The 14535-nt window shown below is 34.6% G+C and overlaps 1 non-coding gene across 1 annotated transcript; it reads left to right on the plus strand.

Moving 5' to 3' along the window:
• The first annotated feature begins 11768 nt into the window (after positions 1–11768).
• LOC148852611 (small nucleolar RNA R71) lies at positions 11769–11875 on the plus strand. The gene has a single exon (XR_016100014.1). It is a non-coding gene; the product is annotated as a small nucleolar RNA R71 (small nucleolar RNA).
• The last annotated feature ends 2660 nt before the right edge of the window (positions 11876–14535 follow it).

Below are 14535 nucleotides of genomic sequence, written 5' to 3' on the forward strand. Positions count from 1 at the left end.
CCGGAGAAGACACATTGATCTTGTCACAAAGAGAGCAAATACTGGGGGCAGAGAAAGGCTTAGTAAATATTTCGGCAATTTGATCCTGAGAAGCAACATGTCGAACAAGTAGTTTTTCGTGCTGCACACGTTCATGGAGAAAATGAATATCAAGTTGCATTTGTTTGGTACTTGAATGGATGTCACCCCCACATTGTCACAATAGAATGTAGGAGGAGAGGAAGAGGTTCGAGCATTAACCCCCAATTCCTGAAGTAATTGTTCAAGCCATATCAATTCAGCAGCAGTATCAGCAAGACATCGAAATACAGATTCAGTGCTGGAATGAGCAACTACCTTCTGCTATGTGGATGTCCAAGATATGAGGTTTTGGTTGAGATAGATAGCAAAACCTCTAGTGGATCTTCGGTAATCAGGGTTACACCCCCAATCAGCATCATAGAAGCCTAGCAGTTGACAACGAGAAGGACAGAAGTGGAGGTCCAAATCAAGAGTATCTTTGACATACCAAAGGACCCATTTAGTTGCAATAAGATGCTCATCCGTGGGCTGGTCCATAAATTGACAAACCCTGTTTACAGCATAGGCAATGTTAGGCCTGGTTAGTGTGATATTCTGCAAGGCCCCGTCCAGACTTCTGTAGATGGAAGGATCAGTTAATGGAGTACCATCGTGCTTAGATAACTGGCGACCCATAACCATCGATGAAGATATAGGTCTACAGCCTTCCATGCAAAGTCGTTGTATAAGTTCAAGAATATACTTCCGTTGGGAGAGCTGTAGATAGGATCCTTCACGATGTACTTCTAAGCCAAGAAAGTAGTGAAGAGGGCCAAGATCCTAAAGAAAAAATTTGTGGCCTATAAGACTGATTAACTTATCAAAACAAAAATTTTAAGAGAGTTCTGGTTGTAAATGAACAGTGAAGATTCGGCTTGAGAGCCCGTAAAACCAACTGAAGACAAGAAAGAGGCAAGACGCTGAAACCAAGCGTGGGGGGCTTGTTTGAGTTCATATAGGGCCTTATGTAGCTTGCAAACATAAGTAGGATTAGAAGAGTCAACAAACCCTGGAGGTTGGGTCATATACACCTCTTTGTCGATAGCACCGTGAAGGAATGCATTTTGTACATCCAACTACCTTATAGGCCACCCATGAGAGAGAGCAAGAGCCAGAACACATTGTATAATGGGTTGGAGGTGTCATCAAAATCAACACCGGGAGCCTGAGGGAAACCCTTAGAAATAAGGCGAACTTTATGATGTTCAACTGAACCATCAGCTCATCGTTTTAGTTTAAAATCCACTTACAATCAACAATATTCATAGATGGTTGAGGAGGAACTAAGAATGAAGTACCATTACAAAGAAGAGCATCAAATTCTGTGGCCATAGCAGTACACCACTCTTTGGATTTCATAGCAACAGTATGAGAGGTAGGCTTTGTGGGTGCGACATCTACAAGAAGAGACACTAGAAGAGGATAACAAGTGGCTAGTTGGGCACAATGAGCTCTAGTTTGAAATCATGTAACCATTGTGTGTGTGCACAGCTACTGGTACCGGAGGAGCATCACATATAATGTCATCAAGTGCTCGTGCACGAGGTTCTCTGACCACCCTTGGCTGTGACGATCCTATGAGCCTGGTACTGAAGAAGGGGCAGGTGCAGTTAGAGCTGAAGAGTTCATTCTTGTATCTGGAGAAGCAGGAGTTGTAGTTGGAAGTTGAGGAAGAGTCAAGTAAATTAGCACGGTAATAGGTGTGGAATCAGTAGGAGTCTAATTACTCATGGCTGCAAAAGGAAACACCAATTAATCAAACACCACATCTTGACAAATATACACATGACCATTAGTAGTACTGAGACATTTATACCCACGATGAGAATTATTGTACCCCAGAAAAAACACACTGAATGGAGCGGTCTTCAAGTTTATTGGAGGTATATGGCCTAATCTAAGGGTAACAAGTACAACCGAAACTTCATAAAATGGAATAATCTGGGGATTTGGAAAATAAAACCTCAAACGGAGATTTATTGTGTAAAACAAGTGTGGGCATGCGATTTATGAGACACTGCAATGAGAATAGCTTCAGCCCAATAGCACTTGGGCATGGAGGCATGAAACAAGAGTGTAAGGGAGGTTTCCACAATGTGCCCATGCTTTTTTTCGGCAGAACCATTTTGAGCAGGCACATGGGGGCATGATTAGGGGACGATTCGAGCCAAGACAAGCTGAATAGTATGAGGCTCAAGTTCAGATCGAGACTATTCTACAAGGCTCAAGTTCGAGCTTGAGCTCAGTTCAAGCCAGAACCTTGAGCTCGAGCTCGGGTCGAGTCAAAAATATTTTGTAAAATAAAAAATTATGTATAAAAATATTTTTATTTGATATTTTAAAAAATAAAAATTATAATAGTTAATAATTATAATATTTTATTATATAAATTATTTTTTATTATTTTGTTTTATATATTATTATATATATAATATCAAATATATATATATATATATATATATATCCAAGTTGGCTCACGAGGCTCACGAGTCGAGCTCCGGTAGGCTCGAGCTTGGTTCGTTTCATAATTAAGCCAATGAATTAGGCTCGAGCTCGGTTGAAACCGAGCCGAGCCAAGCTTTTCACGAGCCAAGCTCGAGCAGCTCATGAAAAGCTCGGCTTGTTGCCACCCCTAGGCATGATAGTTGATGAGAGATGCCAAAGTGACTGAGGAAGTTCACTATGATACAATATATCAAACCGTTTATAACACTGAAGAACGGTATGGTTTGGGCGGTTGCATAGTTGACAACAAACCTGAGGCTAATAATTGGCTTGTTATTGATTGTTGTATTGATAATTCTGATAGTCTCCATGTCCCTGACCTCGGCCTCAACCTCGACCTCCATAATTCTGATGGCCACCACATCGGTTCTGATTGTTATTACCTCTCTATTGTTGTTGGTTATTAGGAGCTGAAGTACGACTGTTATTTTGGGAAGTAGCAAAGTTGGCAACAGAAAGGAGGGATCAGATTGAGGAGGGTGTTGGTGTTTAAGCCAAATTTCATGACTTACAAGCATACCCTGTAAATCCTCCATAGTTAATTGATATGAATCAGGCTGACTAGTGATGGCGATAAGAAAGGCAGCATAATCTGCTTTAAGACCGGAAAGAACATAGAGAAATAGTTCGTCGTCCCTTACTATAGAGTCAATGGCACCAAGCAGCCAAGCATATCAGCAAATGCACGGATTTTCTGAATATATGCAGAGACAAAAAGAGATCCTTTCTTCATGTTCTAAAGTTTGAGTTGAAGTTGAAGAACACGGTCTCGAGATACAGATACAAACGATCTAGCTAAAGTAGACCAAACAGCAGCTAATGAAGTTAGACCAATTACTTGCGATAACACACCCTCTATAAGTGAAGATAGAATAAATGTGAGAATCCATTGATCCAAACGAATCCAAGCTTCATGGTCAGGATTATCAACTAGCCGGGAGGGATCTTCGGAGGATTGATTTTGTTTGGGGGAACACTTGTGAGAGCCATCTACCATCTCGTTGAGCCTATAGGTTCTGAAAAAATGGAATAAACTAAGATCTCTAGAGCATGTAATTTTCTCCATTCAGCCGAATAAGGATGGCAGGGGTAACATTAGGAAGAGTGGGAAGGGTTGTCGATGGGTTGATAATGGGAAGATTAGAGAATCATTGGGTAATAGAAGACTCTTGTGTTGATTGGGATATCATAGAGGCTAGTAGCTCTAATACCATGAAAGGAATAAGAAAACGGTTTGAAGAATGCCTGACTTCAATGAATGCCAAGACTTTGAATGGCTTTAATTACATATAAATCTATTACAACAGACTCCATGAAGGAGTTAATTAAATAATATTAGATCTGATCTGACATGGACGATAGAGTCCTTATATAGCACAAACTAAGAGTTGCCAGTTCAATTAGAACTGGGAACTCTGGAGTGATGATCTGCAATTGATGTGTTGCTAATACACCTCCTCAAGTGTTAGACAATTATGCCCATTGCTCCAATCATATTGATGTACCTTTTGACATTTATTGTAAATGAATAAAAGTGCATTATTGATTCATATTATATCTGGTGTGTTTTTGTGATATTACCTTTAAACTGGATACTTATGAGACTTGTGTTAATTTAGAATGTTCATAGCCATTGGGTAGACCTAGGGAGGATTATCCTTCCGAGACTGACACTAATGTACTGCAAAAAATGTTGTGATGGCTTGTCTCAGCTACTAGGGTAAGACCTAAAGCACATGTAGTGTGGGTTTACTTGAAACTCTGAACCGGGACCTATTGTGTAATTTATGCACAGTTAATTCAGGCAAGTGTACCTTAGTCAAATGTGCATATAATGATGAGAAAAGTGTCGATCCTACAGATACTAGATCACAATACCAAATCAATTTTAAACTAACCTAAGTTGAACTCGTGATTCAATTGTAGGAAAAAGACTACAAGAATTAATGCAAATACAAGAACTTAATAAAAAACTGAATTGATGGATGAATGCAGCTAGGGTTTAGATTTCATTAAATCAATGTTACATAATTACTTATTTAATCCAACTCAAGACCGAAATTACCCTAAGGTATATTAAAGTTATTTGCAAAGTGATGGTGGATTTCCCTGAATTAATTAATAAGCTTTTTCAAGTAATATTAATCCTTTATTAATCCAATTCTACCATCAAATTTCTATGTGATTGTCAACAGAAAAAATAAGCATTGATTTCTTTGGAAACCTCTAATTGTAAAAAGGGATTTGACTCACTAAGCTTCTTTAATTTCCACAATGAGATATTCATCTTTCGATATCATAGTCTATCATGCGATTTTTATTGCCTAGGGATCTAATTCATAACAATCCTTTGGTTAGTCATGTATGAATAATCAAATCATTAAAAGATTGGTTAATTCTTTTAAAGCATTTAGCATAGTAATAAAAATTCCCCATGCAAATAATAAAGATCTTGAATTGAATTAAATAAATAACTATATAATCTTAAGATCAAAATCCATTTAAACCCTAAGTAAGAGAATTTAGCAAGACATCATTAAATTCAACATACTCAAGAAAATTAAAGGGAAAATATAGTAAGAATACATCAAAGATTTGAATAGACTAACAAGAAAACTTTAGCTTTTGAAGGTAGAAGACAAGTATAGAAACTAAACATTTCTCCCTCTTGAATTCGAATTATTCCTCTCTTTCTCTAGCTTGTTGAGACTGCTTCCTCTTCTCTTCTGATGTGTTGAGACTGATTCCTCTTCTCTTTTCTACTAAATTCTCTCTAAGGATGTGCCCCATTGCCTTAAGTCTATGGTCCTTTTTATAGTGCAGTCTCCCCTCAATTGCTTCTCAATGCAGATTCTTAATTCAACAAAAATTAGGTCTCTTAGTCTTTATCTCAATCGAATTACAATCTCTTTTGCACTACCAATTATCAGATCCGAAACTTGTAGCTCAAATTGCACTTGGTTAGTGGTAGAATTAGATTGAGTGATTAACACAAGAATTGTAACCCTATCTCTTAGTTTTAATTATCCATTTGAATCATCTCAATCCGAGTTGTAGGCAGAAAGTTATTTCTAAAATACGGGAACTATATCAAAATAGGAAATTCTTCGATTTTTGTGCATACATATCAAGTTCGATTTCAATGGATTTTCTCCTTCATGGATACATCATGGAACAACATTGCTACATGGACCTTACTCTATGATTATCTTAATTAATTAAATAAAACTACTCCTTAGAATTGCACAATTAAGCTTCAAATCATCTTGTAAGACAATTTCATCATAATTAGTGCAATACCATGCTAATTCCAAAAACATTATTATCAAAATCATCAAGTTAGAGGTATGAAAATATATACAAATATAGGCTTATCAAATACCCTCAAACTTAGCTTTTGACTGTCATCGATCAAAATATGAATAAAATCATACTTAAGCTCATGAATTGATCATACTTTGCTTATCTTGATTTTCCAAAGTATATGCATCAAAGATTGTATAAGGTATATAACTTACAAAGCATTCAAAATTCCATCCAAGAATTATCATGAATCTTATGCTAACAAAATCTCATCATGAAAATTGAAGTGTGTGTGTGTGTGTGTGTGTGTGTTTTGCCAATTTTTGAGTGTCTTACATGCTTTTTAGCTCAAATTATGCAAAACACTGGATCTTTGAAATTTTTGGATATTCCATAGGCTTGCTCTTCATAATCGTTCTCCACTAATATAGACAATCATAAAACTTTAGATCAATAGGTCTTTATTAAGCTTGTAGTGTGAGGGCTAGGTAAGGGTTAACAAAGAAAGGATAAGGAATTACAAAGCAAGAGAGCAGAAAATGGTATGCACATATAAATGTACTCTCCAAATATCCCCACATGTATTGCAACTACTAAACTTATTTCTTTTATTCCTCTTGGCCTAAATTATCTCCAAAGTAATATATTGTCTACAATATCACATAATGATTATATTGTTCCACATAGCTCACATAATCGTTCACCATTTTGCACACAATTCACAAGATCACGGTATAACGTGCCCAAGAATTTTAATTTCATGATACAATAGAGTTAACATGAGAATAAATCAATCCTTAGGATTAGCATTTATCTTCATTTTCTATGTCATATTCGATTTCAATCAAGAATTTATCATAGACTTTTAGTCATCAACATAAAATCAGCAATCACAAACTTAAGCTAAAGCATATTTCGAAAAAAAAATTTGGTGTAATCATACCATGCTCATGCTCTCGGGTTCACAAAAAATTTTACAAAAATTGTAATCTTCTCCCCCCCCCCCCCCCCCCCCCCCCCGCAAACTTAAATTTAACATTGTCCTCAATTTTAAGTAAATTAAAGAGCAAAAAGAAGTGAGAGAAACTTCCTTTCGAGTTGATCTTGGTTTTAGCTATACATGCTGAAATTTCCTGTCCATAGACTCCAAAATTGCAACCTACCTTTCATCAATCAAAAGAAAAGAAGCAAAAAGCAATAACAAGAGAAAACAAAAATTAAAACAAAACTTAAAAGGAAATAAAGAAACATGAAACAACTAGAAATCCTAAAGCGTATAAATGAAAAGTATAGTTCTCACTTATAGTCGTTAGCTTGACTCTGTTTCCATTTTCATGGATCCTTTAAGTGAATGGTGGACTTGAAAAATGATTATGTCCACTATCAATGTAAGGCTTCAGACTTTTCCCATTGACTTTGAAAGTTTCCATAGTTTCATTATATATTTCAATTGCACTATGAGTAAAAACTCTAATTACTATATACGGACCACTCCATCTTGACTTAAGTTTGCTGGAAAAAGTTTCAATCTAGAATTATAAAGAAGAACCTTGTCTCCAATTATAAACTATTTTTTTTAATGTGTGCATCATGCCATGCATTGGTTCTTTCTTTATAAATTTTAGAGTTCTCATAAGCTTGGTGCCGTCATTCTTTAAGTTCATTCAATTGCATCTTTCTTTGTTCCCATGCAACTTGCAAATCAAAGTTAAGCAATTTCATTTCCCAATATGTTTTATGCTTTAATTCAATAGGGAGGTGACAAGCCTTACCAAACACCAACCTATAAGGAGACATTCCAATGGGTGTTTTGAAAGTTGTCCTATAGGCCCAAGGTGCATCATCCAATTTCATTAACGAATCATTCCTAAATAAACTCATAATCTTTTCCAAAATACCTTTCAATTCCCTATTTAAAATTTCTACTTGTCCACTAGTTTGGGGATGATGGGAGTAGCAATCTTATGGGTAACACCATATTTAATTAATAAATTATCAAACTGTTTATTGCAAAAGTGTTTACCTCCATAAGTAATGATAGCCATCAGTGTACCAAATCTACTAAAAATATTTTTTTTTCAAAAATTTAATTACAACCTTAGCATCATTAATGAAACATGCAATTGCTTCCACCCATTTACTCACATAATCAAAAGCAACAAGTATAAACTCATTATTGAAGGATTTTGGTAAATGACCCATGAAATCAATACCCCAAACATCAAAAATATCAAATATAAGAATATTGTTTAGGGGCATCTCATTTTTCCTTGATATATTACTTGTCCGTTGGCATCGATCACAAGAACTTACATAGGCATAAGCATCTTCGAATAACGTAGGCCAATAAAATCCACTTTGTAAAACCTTTGCTGTCGTATTGGATGGTCCATGGTGCCCACTTGCTTTATTGTCATGACAAAAACTAAGTATACTCTATACTTCTTTGGTATGCAACTTCTCACCATGCCATATATACAAATCTTGTATAGATATTGTTACTCCCAAAGATAGTGCTTTACATCAAATAAAAATTTCTTCTTTTAATGAAAAAAAAAATGTTAAGGGGTAACTCGTCACCTACAAGAAAATTAGCAAAATCAGCATACCATAGTTCATCATTTTCATGCACGAAACATAAATTCTCATCAGGAAATTTATCATGCAAAGGATGTTCATCCATGCTCTCCACATACTCACCGTCCAATCTCATCAGGAAATTTAATTTCTAAGTCAAATTCTTGCAACAATAAAATACATTTTATCAACCTAGGTTTCGTATCTTTTTTAGCAAGTAAATACTTCAATGCAAAGTGGTCAGTATAGACAATCACTTTAGACAAGATCAAATAAGGTCTAAATTTTCAATAGCAAATATTATTGCAAGTAGTTCATTTTTAGTTGTTGTATAATTTCTTTGTGCCTCATTCATGGTTCTACTTGCATAATAAATGGTATGAAATTTCTTATCTATTCTTTATCCTAAAACTACACCTAAAGTATCATCACTTGCATCACATGATCTCAAAAGGCAAATTCCAAATGGGGGCCGAAACTATGGGAGCTTGGATCAATTTCTCTTTTAAATAATTAAATGCATGCAAACAAGAACTATCAATTACAAACAGTGCATCCTTTACTAAAAGATTAGTTAGAGGCTTAGCAATTTTAGAAAAGTCATTAATGAACCTTCTATAAAAACCTGTATGTTCCAAAAAATCTCTAACTTCTTTCAACAATTTTGGAGGGGGAAATTTTTCAATTAATTCAATTTTAGTTTTATCCACTTCAATACCTTTAGAAGATATTTTGTGGCCTAAAACAATTCCTTCCTTAACCATAAAATGACATTTTTCCAAATTAAGAATAATGTAAGATTTCTCACATCTTTTAAGCACCAAAGACAAACTATGCAAGCATGCACTGAATGAATATTCAAAAACAGATAAATCATTCATAAATATCTCCATAAAATCATCAATAAAATCCAAAAATAGAGACATCATGCATATTTGAAAAGTAACAGGGGCATTGCACAAACTAAAAGGCATTCCCCTGAATGCAAATGTTCCATAAGGGCGTGTAAAGGTAGTTTTCTCTTAATCTTCAAGAGCAATAAGAATTTGGTAATAACCAAAATAACCATCAAGAAAACAATAAAATTCCAAACCAGCAAGTTTTTCAATCGTTTAATCAATAAAGGGAAGGGGGAAATGATATTTTCTAGTAACATCATTTAATTTCCTATAGTCGATAGTAACATCATTTAATTCATTATTTTCATTTTTGACTATAGTGGTCCCACCCTTTTTTGACACAACTTGCACATGACTTACCCAAGAAGAATCAGAGATAGGAAAGATAATAACTGAATCAAGTCATTTTATCACCTCTTTCTTTACTACTTCTTTCATATTAGGATTTAACCTCCTTTGAGGTTGCACCATATGCTTGAATCTTCTTCCATTTTATCGCCAATGCTCCATCCTATCGCCCTTTTGTGTTCTCTAAGCACTTTTATCAACTTTTCTTCTTCAAGACCTATCAAGTAAGAAGAAATAATCATAGGTAATGTAGATGAATTTCCCAAATAAACATATTTTAAATGCGAAGGAAGAGGTTTAAGTTCAAGAGTAGGAGGCTTCTCGATTGATGGTTTGGCTTTTGAAGAAGAAGAAAAATATCCAAAGGCAAAAAAAAATTTCATTTTGTCATGAATCCTCTTTGTTTTTCTCTCAAATAGCCTACGACCTCCTTATGCCTCTCATCTAAAATTTGTTCATTTACATTAAAATATTTAGCAATGCAATTTTCTATAGGATCATCTAACCTAAATGCATGAAATTTTATTTATACCAAATCATCAATGTAATCTATCATTAAGACTTCTTTTTCATCATCAGAATGTTTCATAGCCTTAAACACATTAAAAATATTTTTTTCATCATTAATTCTGAGGCTAAGTTTTCCTTGTTGGACATCAATTAAAGCTCTTCTTGTGGCAAGAAAAGGTCTCCCAAAAATTATGGGCATATCATAATCTTCTTCCATGTCCAAAACGATAAAGTCAATAGGAAAAATAAATTTATCTACTTTTACCAAAGCATCTTCCACTACTCCCCTTGGATATTTGATACTTCTGTCAACTAATTGTAGAGAAACAGTGGTAGGTGTTGGATCCTTCAACCTAAGCTTCTTGAAGACAGAAAAATGCATCAAATTAATGCTTGCACCAACATCACATAAAGCCTTATCAAAATTAATTTCACCAAGGGTGCATAGAATAGAGAAGATCCCTGGATCCTTGAATTTTGTAGGATTTCTAAGCATTCCTCATTAAGTTTTACTATCTCAAATTCCTCTAACTTTCTTTTGTTTGAAATTATTTCCTTAAAAAATTTGGCATAACTTGGCATCTAAGAAATATCATCAAGAAGAATAGTATTAATGTGCAACTTTTGAAACACTTCTAGAAATTCAGCAAATTACTTATCCAAGTTAGCCTTAAGAAATCTTTTAGGAAAAGGAAGAGGGGGTTTTGTAGGATTTTAAATTAAGAGTAGAAGAACTTCCCTTTTTCTCCATTGATGACTTGTAGTCTCTTTCTTTGGCTTCAAGGTTTCGGCTTTCTTCCTCTTTTACATGCTCATCATCTTTTTCTTCTTTTCTAAGTTCTTTTCCACTTCGCAGAGTGATGTCCTTTACTTGTTCCCTGGGATTCTTCTCGGTATTGCTAGATAGTCCTTCTCGTGGCCTTGCCAAAATTGCTTGAGCAAGTTGTCCAATTTGAGTTTCAATCCCTTGAATTCTTGCCTCTGTACTATTGATAAATTTTGTCGTCATATCCACTAAATTTGGCTTCTTCTTTGTGGATTTTGTTGTCATTGCTGCTAAAAGCCGGGAGGTGCTCTTTGTTAGTTATTACTCCAAGAAAAATTTAGATGGTTTCTCTATCCTAGATTGTAAGTGTTGGAGTAGGGATTGAAATTGGACCTATTGCCATCATAAGAAACAAAATTAGCCTATTCATAAGAAGAAGAAAATGAATTTCTTACTTGACAATTTACACTAGTGTGTCCCCCTTGCCCACAAAGCTCACAAGAAAGAAAGGGAACAACAGAAACACTCATAGCTGAAACCCCTAAATTTTCTAATTTTTATTTAATGCAACAAGTTGAACTGATAATGCAACGATAGAATCGACATTATAAATTCCAACTCCCTTTTTATTTGCTCTCTCATTGCCCTATTGATAGCTATTGGCCGCCATATCCTCCAAAAGTTCATATGCTTCTTTGAAAGTTTTCCTCATAAGAGTACCACCTCTAGCTGCATCTAATATTGAATGATTAGATTGATTAATTCCGTTATAAAATGCTTGCACTTGCATCCAAACAGGTAGACCATGGTGATGACACTTCCTAAGCAGTTCCTTAAATCTCTCCAATGACTCATATAAGGTTTCATTATCAAATTGATAAAAAGTTGTTATGCCATTCCTTAATTTAGCCGTTTTAGTAGGTGGAAAATACTTAGATAAAAACTTTTATGCCAAGTCATCCCATGTAGTAATCGAACCTATAGGAAAAGAATTAAGACATTCTTTTGCTTTATCTCTTAAGGAGAAAGGAAATAACCTAAGTCTAATGGCATCATCACTAACTCCATTATGCTTAAAAGTATCACATATTTCAAGAAAATTAGCAATATGAGAGATAGGGTCATCATTGGGGCCAGAAAATTGCACACTCATCTGGATCATTTGAATAATTGTAGGTTTAATCTCGAAATTGTTTGCTTGCACATTCGGCTTTCAAATGCTTGATGTAGTACCATCTAGAGTAGGTATAGCATAGGAGATCAATGTTGTTGGATTATTTTGGTCTTGAGCCATCTTGTTCTTTCTCTCCCTCGTTCACTTTCTCAAAGTCCTTTCGATTTCTCGATCAAGGGATATTAATTCTCCACCCCTAGTGTGTGTCGTGCACTAGGAACCTTCAAAGAAAAGAAAAAGAAAAAAAAATTAAAGATTTCCTAAAAAATTTTATAAAGGCAAACCCAACCGAGATTAAAATGAAAAATTTTAAATCCCAAAATAAAAACAAATAGATGTTCAATCTAAGGCTAATTCAGGTAGTTTTGATATGCAATAAACTAGTCCCTAACAACGGCACCAAAAACTTATTGTGTAGTTTATGCATAGTTAATTTAGGCAAGTGTACCTTAGTCAAATGCGTGTATAATGATGAGAAAAGTGTCGATCCCACAGAGACTAGATTAGAGTACCAAATCAATTTTAAATTAACTTAAGTTGAACTCGTGAATCAATTGAAGGAAAATACTAAAAGAATTAATGCAAATCCAAGAACTTAATAAAAACTGAATTGATGGATGAATGCAGTTAGGGTTTAGATTTTATTAAATCATGTAATCCAACTCAAAACCGAAATTACCCTAAGGTTTATTAAAGTTATTTGCATGTGATGGTGGATTTTCCTATATTAATTAATAAGCTTTCCCAAGTCATATTAATCCCTAATTAATCTAATTCCACCATCAAATTTCTAAGTGGTTGTCAAAAGGAAAAATAAGCATTGATTTCTTTGGAAACCTCTAATTGTAGAAGGGGATTTGACTCACTAAGCTTCCTTGATTCCAATACATGAGCTAATCATCTTTTGATATCATAGTTTATCATGCGATTTTTATTGCCTAAGGATCTAAGTCATAACAATCCTTTGGTCAGTCATACATGAATTATCAAATCATTAAAAGATTGGCCAATTCTTTTAAAGCATTAAGCATAGCAATAAAAATTCCTCATGCAAATAATAAAGGCATTGAATTTATTTAAACAAATAACTATATAATCTTTTAAGATCAAAATCCATCTAAACCCTAGCTAAGAGAATTTAGCTAGACATCATTAAATTCAACATACTCAAGAAAATTAAAGGGGAAATATAGCAAGAACACATTAAAGAAAGAATAGAATAACAAGAAAACTTTACCCTTTGAAGGTAGAAGACAAGTGCAACAACTAAGTCTTTCTCCCTCTTGAATTCGGATTCTTCCTCTCTTTCTCTGTCATGCTGAGACTGCTTCCTCTTCTCTTCTCTACTAAGTTCTCTCTAAGGATGTGCCCCTTACCTTGAGTCTATGGTCCTTTTTATAGTACAGTCTCCCCTCAATTGCTTCTCAATGCAGACTCCTAATTCAACACAAATTAAGTATCTTATTCTTTATCTTAGTTGAATCCCTATCTCTTATGCACTGCCAATTGTTAGACCCAAAACTTATAGTTCGAATTGCACTTGGTTGACGAAGGAATTAGGTTGAGTGATAAAGATAAGAGTTGTAGTCCTATCTCTTAGCTTTAATTAGTCATTTGAATCACTTCAATCCGAGTTCTAGGCATAAAATTATGCCCAAAATACGGGAACTATATCAAAATAGGAAATTTCCCGATTTTTGTACATACATATTAAGTCTGATTTCAATGGATTCTCTCCTTCATGGATACATCATTGAACCGCATTGCCACATGGTCCTTCCTCTATGATTATCTTAATCAATTAAATTGAACTCCTCCTTAGAAGTACACAGTTAAGCTCCAAATCATCTTGCAAGACAATTTCATCATAATTAGTGCATATCGTGCTAATTCCAAAATCATTATTACCAAAATCATCAAATTAGAGGTATGAAAATATGTACAAATATAGACTTATTATGACCATTTTCCAGTTATGCCCTAGACCTTGGAGATTAGTAGGCAAAACTAAAAAGTTACACATAACCCCTAGACTCGATTATGGTATTGCACTATGTGTTGGATTGAGAATTCACCTGAGTGGGTGATCATAGTGATAGGATCAGTCCCTTTGTTAGACAAAGTGAATGATCGAGGATCGGACTCTCTCTGATGGAAACCTAAACTGTCGGTAGTTGATTTCAAACCTTTTTAGGATTTGTTTTGTAAAAATATATTTATATAAAAGATATATATTATGGTTTTATGAAAATAGTTTTGCAAATATTTTAATTCCCGAAACCCATGTGAGCAGAGAGTGTGACACTATACCTTACAGCCGAGGGAGAGGTCATCTCTTGTCGAATAGTGTTTAATCATGATGAGTTTAGAGATTTAGTGTAAGACCATTTGTG

The sequence above is a fragment of the Nelumbo lutea genome, chromosome 5, assembly GCF_056320005.1.
Source record: "Nelumbo lutea isolate HS-2025 chromosome 5, American lotus-T2T, whole genome shotgun sequence".
Lineage (NCBI taxonomy): Eukaryota > Viridiplantae > Streptophyta > Magnoliopsida > Proteales > Nelumbonaceae > Nelumbo > Nelumbo lutea.